Raw genomic sequence first — 13,718 nt, forward strand, 5'->3', positions numbered from 1 at the left:
AAACTTATTTTTCAGTGACGAAAATTTCAATGTATTATTAACGCTGAGGCTGGCCAGTACCATTTGGGTGACCATTTGTATGAGTTTGGTTTTTAATGTGTATGTCTGTGGGAGTCAGGCTCCCCAAAATGCGGGGGGGGGTAATTTAAAGCAGAAGGAAAAAAATATTTCAGCGCGTTTGGTCCACCTTAGTCGAAAGGCGGCAAACATTTTCAAACGGTTTCAAAAAAATGATATTTTTTACACAAGGGGCACAATATTTATCGATTTTTTTGTATCGATTCTTCAAAGCATTCCCTGTTTAATAATGGGCATGCATTATTCGGCTCGATAAAAAAATTGTTAATTTATTTATCAAAGATTTTGAAATGGCTTTTTTCGTATAAATATTAAAAACAAATATTTTGCTTGACTAAAATTAATTATTTTACTAAACATATTTCAAACTTCAAAACTCAAAAGCGGAATAATTTAACACAATCGAAGTCCTGACATTCAGACGTCAAAATAAATTAGTTTTTTTTTTTTAAATCGATAATCCAATCTCTTACAACAGCACAGTATGTTTTGTTCACTTCCAAATGATGATTTTAAGCATATTTGGAAACCCGTCAAAACAACGCGGTGGAGTAAGCAACTATATATATATATATATATATATATATATATATATATATACATATATATATATATATATAGTATTTATGAAAAAAAAGTACAGTGTTATAAAGTGCATACTTCTCTTAATAATCGCTGAGAATTTCGTATTGATTGGATAATTACCTGATTTTTGGTAGATTTTTAAAAAGACCGTCTGTCAAAAAGTACTTTCCTGCCCAACCCCGGTTTTGGCGGTGCCTAATTTAAAGTAAACAGCTCTAAATATGATGTGGCATACGACGCAATTTAATACACTCATCAACTCAACGCGGGTACGTAATTTCCGCAAATAAGTGCAGCTTGACAAACACTTTTATTATCTTCCAATATATCTCAATCTGTGTGACGTTAGTTCTGATATGATCGTGTTATGTCGTTATTAAACGTTGTTGGAAGTGGATACAATATACAATGTCGAGAAGTATGACGCATCTAATCTAACTATACCGATATATATATATATATATATATATATATATATATAATGTATACATATATAATGTGTATATATATGTATATATATAATGTATATATATGTATGTATATATATATATATATATATATAAAGAGAGATGGGGAGGAATGAAGTATATTTGAGTAAATGGTATGTCACTATAGGCAAACAATAGAAAGGAAAAGTAACAAGACCACTCTTGTTCTTGTTTTATATACATAATGAGAATGAGTGGAGTATTTGTTAAGATGGGAACAGGTAATCGACGTATTACACACGTGTGCATTATTTTATGCATAATCATACACAATATATATATATATATATATATATATATAAGTATATATGTATCTATATCTATATATATATATATGAATGTATATTTGTATATATATATTTATATATATGTATATATTGTGTATGTTTATGCATAAAATAATCTATATATGTATATATATATATATTCATATGTATTTATACATGTGTATATTATGAACGTGTATTTATACATGTTCATAAATGCATATATTTATACATGTGTATAAATACATGTATTTATACAGTTGTATTTGTATATTCGTATAAATATACATATATATATATATTTATACATGTGACTAAATACATATATATTACATGTGTATAAGTATATATATATATATATACATGTGTATAAATACATAGATTTATACATGTGCATAATACGTATTTATACATGTGTATAAATACATATATTTCTACGTGTGTGTAAATATATATATATATATATATATATATATATATCGGCATGTTTATAAATGTGTTTAACAACCGTGATTTCAATAAAGAAACTGGCACTGACGGCATTCCAATTATAGTGCTGAAAACGCTTCAACCAGAACGTGCCCGCCATACTAAAAAAAAATCTATTTAGTCCTTGCCGAGCCTTGATAAGTAGTAACTACCTTGTAAAAAATATATATATGTTATTTATACATGTGTATACTTACATATTTCTATACATTTAGCTGTGATGCTGCTGCATGTTTTTTACAATTGCGACATTGGGGTGAAGTTTTAATTTCGCATATCAGGTACACTTCTGACCAACGCAAAGTCGAAGATTTTCAGAACCTTGTTCTTTAAGTTTTAAAAGCAGATGAGGCAGACCTTGTTTCACATTCAGAAAGAGACACACAGATGATTATGGACAAGTTTTCAGAAGCTTGCAAATCTTTCGGACTTACTATGGGCCTCAAGAAAACATATGTCATGTATTCACGTCCTAAAGTAATGCCATATGTTGAACCAAACATCTTAGTCGATTGTAAGAAGTTAAACATCACGGGCAATTTTGTTTATCTGCGGAGTATGCTGAGTAAGGACTGTACGATTAATTCTGAGATAAATCAAAGAATAGCCAAAGCCAGTTCTGCTTTTGTCAAATTGGAGAAACGTCTATGATCTGATCGGGGAACCTCGGCAAGAAAAAAGCTAAGTGTTTACGAAGCATGCATTATCACTACATTACTATATGGGGCAGAGACATGGACAACATATAGAAGGCATCTCAAGTTATTAGAAAGGCGTCAGCAAAGTTGTATTCGGATAATACGTAATATAAACCGGATGACTCTAACGCCTGATACTATAATTCTTGAGCCATCAAACAGTAATATTATTGAAATGAAAATCATTCAAAATCAGATGCGCTTGACTGGACGCTTGGTTATGATGAAGGACAAAAGACTTCCTAAACATCTGTTTTATGGTGGGATAGATCGAAACAAATGGACACAATATAAACTAAGGAAACATATAAGGATTCTCTGAAAAAACAACTTAAAAATACTGGTGATGGATATATATTACTGGAGTTGTAATAATTTTGAAAAGTAGCGTGTTGAGCTTTCTGCCTTAAAATGCGTTTTCAGAAAGCAGGACGATAATATAATATCAGAGAAATAGTAACATGAACTGAGGCGCACTGCATGTAGCAGATGCTTTTTTTGTCAACATCAAAGACAGGAACGGCAGTCTTATTAGGGAGCCTCTGCAGCACATCTGGCAACGCTTAGTTGTCATATATGTTGTCTAATCTGCAAATCTAAAACGGGCATGACACGGCATTCAAGGATTTACAATATTATCATGCGATCACCTTTACAAGAGGAAAGGTTTTATGCTATATTTGTGAACTTTCATCTCGGACTAAAGCTGGATTGGCCAGTAATTCACGTGCACACGGACGGAATAACACTTAAGGAAGATATGCTAAACTTCTGCCAAGAAGAAGCAATGATCTTATATATATATATATATATATATATATATATATATATATATATATATATATATATGTGTATATATATATTTATGTATATATATATATATATGTGTGTATATATGTGTATATATATACAGATAAATATATGTATTTATATATATATGTATATGCATTTATGTATGTATATATATATATTTGGTGCGTGTATATATATATATATGTGTATATATATATGCATATATGCGTATATATATATATATATATATATATATATATATATATATAATAAAACGAACAATGAATACAGTAATAAATAACTTCATTATATAAGAAAAATAATTAAAATAAAGGTAAAATAAAAAACAAACGGATTTTTAGACAATCTCAATTTGAAGCTAAACGCTTCTTCTAAAAAGAGGGGCACAGCTAGATATAATGACGCCTGTTACTTCATAGTAGTTCATTTTTGTTTACCATTACGTTTATATGTTAATTATATGAACCCGTTATATTTACGTTTACGTTTATTTAATTAACCCTTAATATTTAACTATATCTTGTACCTACTTTATATATGTATCCTACGTCTTTATTCGCATTTCATATCAAAATGTTATTAAGTCAGTTTTAATGTATACTGTCACTTCTATTGTTCTGGCTTTTCGCCATTTGATATGTTCTCTCTCTCACACACTCTCTCCCTCTCTCTCTCTCTCTCTCTCTCTCTCTCTCTCTCTCTCTCTCTCTGAAATACAGCAAAGTGAGACTAAATGTCAGAATTCCATTATATTATATTTAACTAGCTGCTGCGATGCGTCGGCACACACAACGCCGAGTCAAACACAAAATCGAGTAAACTCACCATCATCTTACCATAAACGCTATCCATGTGACCTCGGAGTATGGGAAATTCCCATATGCATAAAACAAAGTCACTGAAGAAAAAATACCCTAAGTCTCTGATAATAAGTACACGTTGGACAAAATGTTGGTTAAAATTATTGCGAACTTGCCAGAATTCGAACCTGGAATTTTCTGATCCGTAGTCAGATGCGTCGTCCATTGTGCCACAAGTAATGTTTGAATGCCGAAAGATGTTACCGCGACACTATACAGACAGTGCTAAATTCCGTTTACATGGGAAGATAACTTTTTCACAAGTTTACGAAATGGCTCAAAAAACATTATTTCGGGCTTTTTGCTGACTCAGCATGTTCGTTACGAACCATATATAGATAAAGACACTCTACGGACTCACACCTTTCAGGGAAAAAAAGAATTTGTCAATTCGGTGCATCCGTTCGAAAGTTTTATTGGTAAAATGCACACAGACATAAATAAATAAACATTTAGAATTTTATTAATAGTATAGATCCTTTTTATATTATATTTTTAATATTTATATCAGATATCATTGACATATATTTATCATATGTTATATCTCCGCCCTTTGGTCTTCGTACATAACGTAAATTTCACAGTACATAAAGAATATTTAATACTAAAGTTGTTGGTAATCGTAGAATATTTCCAAATATCCCTTTGAAATTCATAGAAAAAGTAAATTTCACAGTGCATAAGAATTATTTGATACTAGAGATATTTCATAATCGCACAATATTTTCAAAGACAGAGAGGAAATATTTATAAATTATATGTATTTGATATAAATATAAAAATATTATTAACAATCCAAAATAATATATAATACAATTCCGGAATCAAGTCTCCCCTTGATGTTATTTCAGATCATTAGAAATCCTATTAGCAAGTTGTAGTCTCCCCTTTATAAGACTGGAGTTTTTGTTCTGATAATTTGTAATGCATATAAAAAAATAGGAAAACAAATAAGCATGATTGGAATAGTCTATGACTGTGAAATGTGGTGTATACATTTTACAAAATATTGACAACAATTTGGTAAAAATGGACGTAAACATGTTTCCTTTAATGTATGATGTAACGGTTTAATTTTACACTTACTATTACATAATTAAGCTACAGTATATATATATATATATATATATATATATATATATATACACACACACACACACACACACACACATATATATATATATATATATATATATATATATATATATATATATATATATATAAATTCTTGTGTGCAGGGTGTTAGCTCAGTTGGTAGAGAGGCTCGGGTTTCGAATCCTGAGTTCGGATATGTCTAACTGATAGCTCAAATGAGAGCGAAACTCGTGTCTTGGACTTCCGGTTAGTTGACTGTCACAGATCTTGTGGGCTGCAACGTGGTATGCTATGGAGTGTATTATATATATATATATATATATATATATATATATATATATATATACACTTCATTGAATCACATAAATTAATATACGAAAGTATAAATTTGAAGTATTTACTTCAACAGTGCTAAATACGTAGGTAGAACTTGGTGGTAAGTTATAATATATATATATATATATATATATATATATATATATATATATATATATGATGTGTGTGTTCAACAAGCATGTGCTCACTCTTTGACCTTCAATTACTCATGCATTTTGTGTGTAAGTATTAGTGTCGTGTCAATCATGTACCCCTCATTAATTAAATATAAAAGTAAAATAAAAAAATTGATGTAGAACCAAATTTTTTTTCATATAGATAATGTTTCTCTTTCATTTCGTCTGTTTTCACAAATGTTCGAACCGCCTCATTTCATTTTCCAAACATAGTTGATAACGTCCAACATTGCATAACACTTTTTTTAGAATTGCAAGCCAATGCATTCGGATTACAGTTTTCAAATCCTCAATTGAACCTGTCTAGCGGCATAAACCTTGTGTTTGATATATGCCCATAAATAGATATCTGTTGACGTATTGTCTGGTGAACATGCAGGAAATTCAAAGCTACCTCTTCTGCCAATCCATTTGTTTGAAATTATTGCATTAAGGCAAGTCTGTATATCTTTTTAATCCCCTAACCGATATTTTTAATCGGTAGGTTTAAGTAAACTCAGCCACTGACTGTTTAGTAAAAAATAAAATGTTAAACGATGTACAATACTGACATTTCGCAAAATACTGAAACACCTGGTTTGTTCAAATAATGTTCTGCGCCCATTTGTGAATGTTCACGACCGCAGTATATGTAATTTTGATGGTGACTAAACCATTTAACTTAAAATAGCCTATGTGCTCCAGTATATGTTCCCTGGAAAAGTATCTGTGGCGAAAATTTTGGAAACGCAGGCTTACCTCTTAAACGGTCTCGGTGTGATAATTTATATCTTTCAAATATTAGCGATTATTAGTTATAGTTTAACAATTAAGGCTCGTTGGAATAGTAATGACTTATTTTCTAGTTTCGAGGATATTTGCCTTACGATACAATCAAGCATCCATAGCCTATTATTGGCACTTTTTAAAATGTTTCAACGTCATGATGCTGAAAAGGGTCCAAGATGGAACCTGCGACCTTATATAACAATGCAGTCTCGCAGAATCTCATGTGCTCTAACGGATGTATGCACATTTGGAGGACTCTGTCTTTTATAAAACACACCACTGGAGCAAATTGGACAGATGTGAGAACGAGTCTACTGAAAGTACTGACAGACGACACTGCTGCAGTGAGCTGAGGTTTTGTGTACTCTTTTTTCTTTTCAACAAAAAGCCCTGTGCTGTTTTGAATATAATAAACTAGTTATGACCAAAGTTTCATTTCATTCGGACAAAACACTAAGAACCGGGGCCTAATAAAAGTTGGATATGTATCTAATATAATTACTTGATGCTAACACAAAACATAAAATCTTGGGATAATAATAGGGATCAAAGTAAAAAAAAACATTGTCTGCTTCGGTCTCTACCAAATGACATAGACAATTTCTGATCTAAACATTTGAAATTTTACATAAAGGGTATTCAGAGATAGAGCAATCTTTTTAATCGGTTTGGGTCGAAAATTTGAGTTACCAATATATAAATGCATGTATGTATATTTGCATTTCTGCCTAAAACTCGCGACAGATTTTTACAAGATCAATATTGTTTTGAATTTCGACGACAAATATCGAAAAATTGCCTAAAATATTTGTATGTTCACCTTCCACTGGGTACTTTTCTACAGGGGGGAATCACTTTTTTCCCTGCTTTCGATTGTCCAACCTTAATTAAAATCTACGTCGCTTCTGGTTTGGCGGTGGTCGTAACAGCAAAGACGCCAGGTTTTTCCCCGTTTTCTTCCTCCTTTATGGTACGGGTTCGAGCCTGCCTTCCTACTACCAATTTTTGTTTGCTCAACATACACCTAAAAAAATCCGGGCAACGCCGGGCACCCTTGTTAGTATATATATATATATATGTGCGTGTGTGTGTGTGCGTGCGTGTGTGTATATGTGTGTGCGTGCGTGTGTGTGTGTGTGGTTGAAGTAATATGTTCACTCCGTTCAAACTTCCCAGTTCATTTTGCTGATATAATACACAGAAAGTCAACACACAGACTCAGCATCTCCTCGAGATGCCATGATACATTCAGCAATGATTTTCCACCGTAAGATATATTATCGTATTGATATTTTTATGACGTCAAACACACCAGGCTACTCGAGTCATAATAGTATTTGAGTGCACATTTTTGGTTTCTTTAATTTCTCTGTATATTAGATTCAATTATTTTAGCAAATCAAACAGTTTGCAGATTTAAACAGGTTTCTTCGTTGACTTTCTGATTAAAAGCAGTACGCTAACAGTTTTTGCGGTAGTTGTACAAATAAAAACCTGTGTGTTTTTAATAACGCCATTTTCTTGGATTCGCCAGTATATCTGTAAGTATAGAATTTCATTAAACTTAAAGAAGGAGAATAAAGACGTAAAGAAATAGTGTGTCATTTGCTTTCAAGAAGAATATATTAGCAAATATTTACTGCATAAACATATCCGAAGGATATGATAATGTTTGTGCCACAACACCCTACAAGACAATAAAACTATACACATCTGAGGGCATCCTATACCTCTACAAGACCACCATCTGATCATGTATAAAATAGTGTTGCCATCTCTTGGCTGGTGCATCCTTCACTAGCTTCCTCCTCTGAGATATGGTCTAAACAAGAAATGTGAAATAAGGGTTATTATTTAGGGATTGGAACTTAATAATCAATTTCAGATCTGTTAGATTACAGTCTATTTTTTAGACCTTGTCTAAGAAAGAAAGGTTAGTGGTTCAAACACAAGCTAAGATGAAACAACGACACTCATATTCGTATTATTTAGATTTTTAGAATGCTAGAACGAGTATAAGCAAGTGATAAAAAAGCAGAAGCAGCAGCCGGAGGATAGATGGCTAACGAAGGTATTAGCAGCAGCAGCGGCAGCAGCGAATGAGCACGTATGCAAATTGAAAATAGAGTTCCCAATATAATAGATCCCACTTCATCCACTAGGACCAACCCCGCTCCCATAGCCGCAGTTTTGCATCTCTGCTTGTTTTACAAATATTTTAATGAAATATGCTCTGATGAATTCATTGCACGTGTGCCCCCCCTCGACATAAATATCCCCGACAAACTCATTTAGAACCCCTTCATTAATTTAGAACCCCTATAAATGGTAGACTTTGGAATTCACTTACTGCTACCTGTTTCCTGGTTGTAATGATATGCAGAATGTTAAATATAACGTAAATCCACATCTTGTCCATCTTTCCTAGGCTTAGTCTCAGTGAGTAACCCCTTACAAGCAAGTGGCGATATGCTTTGTAAGGAGTGAACGTGAGTAAAAATACTTATGTATGCATATCCTTACTATAGATTTGTTATAAAACACGCTTTTTTCTATTTTTATATAAAGAAAATATAACTTTTTAGTTTTCAGTCTACAGGCATGAAACTTAATATACACAGTATTCGAACCTTTGCGAAACTTTACATTTCATTTGGAGCTGGAAATATTTTTCGCAAAGTAGGCAAATTTAAGAAATAAAATTTGTCAGGTGGAGGTCGAACGATGGACTTAGGAATATGCATGCCTAACGTAGTAGCTATTGGTTCATGTTTAATTTATAGCATTGAAGAAATCATGCCTACATAGCTCAGACATAAACGTCGAAAGAAAACATAAATCGTAAGCTAAACGTTTTGTCTTGGACCCTCGGTTGTGGAGCAGGAATCATTTTGTTTAAGTCGTAACAATATATTAGTTCCAATTTAATTCAATAAAAAAGAAATCTGAATTAATCGAAATTTTATATATAAGCATATTTTTCGATAGAGCAATGGCGGCCGGCTTGCTAGTATATATATACATATATATATATATATATATATATATATATATATATATATATATATATATATATATATATATATATACTAGCAAGCCGGTCGGCATTGCTCTATCGAAAAATATGCTTATATATAAAATTTCGATTAATTCAGATTTCTTTTTTATTGAATTAAATTGGAACTAATATATTGTAACGACTTAAAAAAATTATATATATATATGTATATATATATTTGTATAATATATACAGGAATTTACATTTATATCGGTAGTCGGTACCGACGGTTTCAAGCCCGGTAGTTGAGGACTGCTCTTAATGTCCGCCTCAGGCTCTCTTCAGCCGACTCTCATCTGTTTTTAACCGGAACCGGAAGTCTATATATGCACACCATAATTTTTATTTATTTATTTTATCCTTTTTTTTTGTATGCTATTTTAATAAGGTAATACATTTGAAGCAATAAATTAAAAAGTAAGGGATGATGCCTTCCATATTATTATTTTTCCTTAAGCATCCCCCCCCTGTCATTCAGTTTAAGTCTCGTTTAAAAGCGTTTAAAAATTCATTTTGAAGTTATGTCTAATCTCGTTTAAAAATAGGGTAATAAAATTTAGACTTGCGGGGGAAGGGGTCCGACGTGTCAGTCTTGGACTTGAGAAAGGCCTATCTTCAGGTACATCTGCACCGTTCTTTATGGCCGTTCCAAACCGTGGTTATGAAGGGGAAGAGATACTGCCTGACTAGGATGGGATTGGGGCTTACCGCAGCCCCATCCATTAAGTAGGCAATTGTGGGGAATGTTTTGTCCAAAGATATTACTGTTCAAGAAGCAACATCAGCATACATAGATGATTTATACATCAACAACAGCGTGGCGCCTGCGGTGCGAGGAAAGCAGCATTTTCGTCGGTTTGGATTGGAAAGCAAGGAACCAGCGCGGCTTGAAGATGGCGCACGAGTTCTTGGATTGGACATTTGGGGGCACTCTGCAATGATACCTTGGTAGTATGATTCCAGATGCTCTAGAGATTGTGATACATCGAACTCTTTTATCCCTCTTCGGGAAACTGATCGGACATTTGCCAGTGTGTGATTGGCTACGAGCAGCAACAAGAATCATAAAGCGACAGGCCAGCCCCGTAACCCAAAGATGGGACGACACCACACAGGATGTTCCAATTACACAAATGCTCCAGGAAACAATAGCCAGGATGAAGCAGAGCAATCTTTCACAGGGTATTTTGTGTTTAAACGGACAAGACGTCAGTGTATTAGTGAACGCAAGTTCCCTGGGGACCGGCGTGCTCCTGGAGCGTGCCCTCGAAGATGCATGTTGCCTGCGATCTACGAACAACGAGCAGCATATAAATTCGGCTGAACATGATGCAGCGTTGATGGGCATCAATCTTGCATTGCACTGGAAGTGCAAATTTATACAATTAAAAACGGATTCGGTAGGTGTGTATCACTGGTAAGATTACACTCTCCCTTGAAAAACTAGAATGCGCACAAAGGCTACCAGCGAAATGTTACTCCGCCGAAGATTGGACACGATAAAATCACTGGTAGAAGAGTATGGATTCCAATAGGTGTTGCTGTGGTCTCGTAGTGTCAAAACTTAACAGACCCCATGACACGTGTTCCAGAAAGGTGGCTCGATAGGATGAAATCCGCGACTTAGCCTGTACCTGTGACCTATTCTGAAAAGAGTAGCGCAATGACTAGTAGTCAGATCATGGGACTGCATAAGAGTAGTGGACATCCAGGCATCCGTCACACAGCATATTTCGTTCGGCGGGTTTGCCCTACAATTACCAAAGCTGATGCGAGGTCAGCTATTGGAGAATGTGAGGAATGTCGGACGATTGATCAGTCTCCAATTAATTTGACACCAGGGAAATTAGCGCTACAAGCTGATTGTCAAAAGCTGGGGATGGATATAACACAGTTTAACAGTGAACATTTCCTGACGCTCATTGATTGCGGTCCAGCGCGTTTTACCATTAGGCGGATGATGGCGCACCAGGGCAGCAGACACATAATTCAGAATCTTGAGTCGATATTTTTTTTTAGTGTGGATCACCATAGGAACTGCTTACTAACCACGACACTGCATTTAGCAGTAAGGAAGTCAAGGAGTTTTCTGCTGGTTGTGGAGTACGTCTGCGGTTTCGGTGTGCATACGTGCCAGCAAGCAATGGTAGTGCAATACGGCGTCACCGCAGTATTAAGCGGACTGCAGCTAGAAAGAGACGCACTATTCAGAAAGCAGTGTATTGGTACAATGTCACGACCAAGGACGATACATCATCGTGACTGCACCTGCCACGGGATCTATCGATATGAATTTACGGTGAATCATATCGATCCAGTGCCCACGTTACCAGCCTACGCACAAACCCAATACCATCTGAGTGAACCTGTATGGGTAAAACCGCCAGGCTACCATGCACATCTAAGTTCCAACAAGGAACAGTAACGGAAATGATCAGTCCGCAAGCTATTGGTGTTTATGTATTACACTGCCCGGCCGACAAGCAAGCAAAAATGGAGAACCCTCGGAACACCGACCAGATATCATTCCACCTGACAGAGCAGATGAGACTTCAGATGATATTGAGTGTATGATACTATCTGGCCCACAGACAACACAACATAGAGAGACCCCAGAACTACCCTGGCGGATAGGTACACGTCGAAGATTACAATCAAGAACTTGCACATCGATCAGGGATCAGGGAGTGCAGGCAATGTATGACGAGCAAAACGATATCACGTATAATGAACAAATGAGGCTGCACATGACTGTTTTTTGTTTTCTTTTTTTTGTGGCTGCAGTATCTTTTTTTTCATTTGTTTCGGTCGGTGGAAGAGATCTGGTGTTGTTCGTTTCAGAAAGATGGTGAAAAACACTAAGTAACGCGAATCGAGGTCAGGAAAAAAAGGGGCAGTAAGAAGAAAGTACTGAAAATAGAAGATGCTTCTTACATACATATATATATATGTGTATATATATATATATATATATATATATATATATATATATATATATATATATATATATATATATGTTGCCTCCAAACAAAAGATATCAAATGTAGAATATTTCATATGTGGCTTGTATTATACAAAAGTACTGGTAATACTTTTAATACTATATGAACATTATCTAATTTTTAAACTTTTAATGTATTGATGTTTTTGGTTATAAGATATTATAACGTATATATATATATATATATATATATATATATATATATATATATAGTGTTATTATGGAATAATTCTAGGAGGAAATCCAGGTATGAGAGCTCAATGTGGTAAACAGAGTAATAAAATAAAGATATAACACGGAAATTACATAATTGTCGACGCAATAATTTATTTCAACCTCATGGTATTTTCAAGCATCTAAACTAGACAGTTACATTTTTGAGACATTTCTCTGAGAGTCTAGGCTAAATTAAACCATATGACAGGCAGCGGATGGTCACTCTCTCACTCAGAAAGTGCATGCGTGCGTGTGTGTGAGGTTGTGTGTAGAGAGATAGAGAGAGAGAAAAAAGAGTGATATGAATCAAATTATCATCATTATAAACATCATTACTTTTATTTTTTAAGAATGTGCAGAGTGGGGGGGATCATTTAGACTATTAAGCGCATTCGATAATTTGACTCCGCACTCTATAATCAGGATAAACTGCGAAAACATGCCTTCAATTGGTTTCCAAATGTGTTTCGTATAGATAAACTTATTGATAGTAGATACATTCAATTTAAGTCGGCTTCGAAGTAATCTCCCTCGTCTGCAATGTTATTCTACCCTTCTCACAACTTCTGGAATGCCCGATAGAAGTCTTGTATCAATGCCCATTGTCCTAGCTTATTTTATCTCCCTAATTCTCTCATAATGATAGCCTCTTATTATTTGTTGGAGCTTAGAGAATACGCAAAAGTCACGGAGTGCAATGTCTCGAGAGTGGTGGATTGTCTTGATACCCATCCTGGTCAAATAGACGCTGACAATTATAGAGCACTCTTGAGAAAAATTCACCCTAATAT

The sequence above is a fragment of the Euprymna scolopes genome, chromosome 25 (genome assembly GCF_053919585.1).
Source record: "Euprymna scolopes isolate OS-2025 chromosome 25, ASM5391958v1, whole genome shotgun sequence".
NCBI lineage: Eukaryota > Metazoa > Mollusca > Cephalopoda > Sepiida > Sepiolidae > Euprymna > Euprymna scolopes.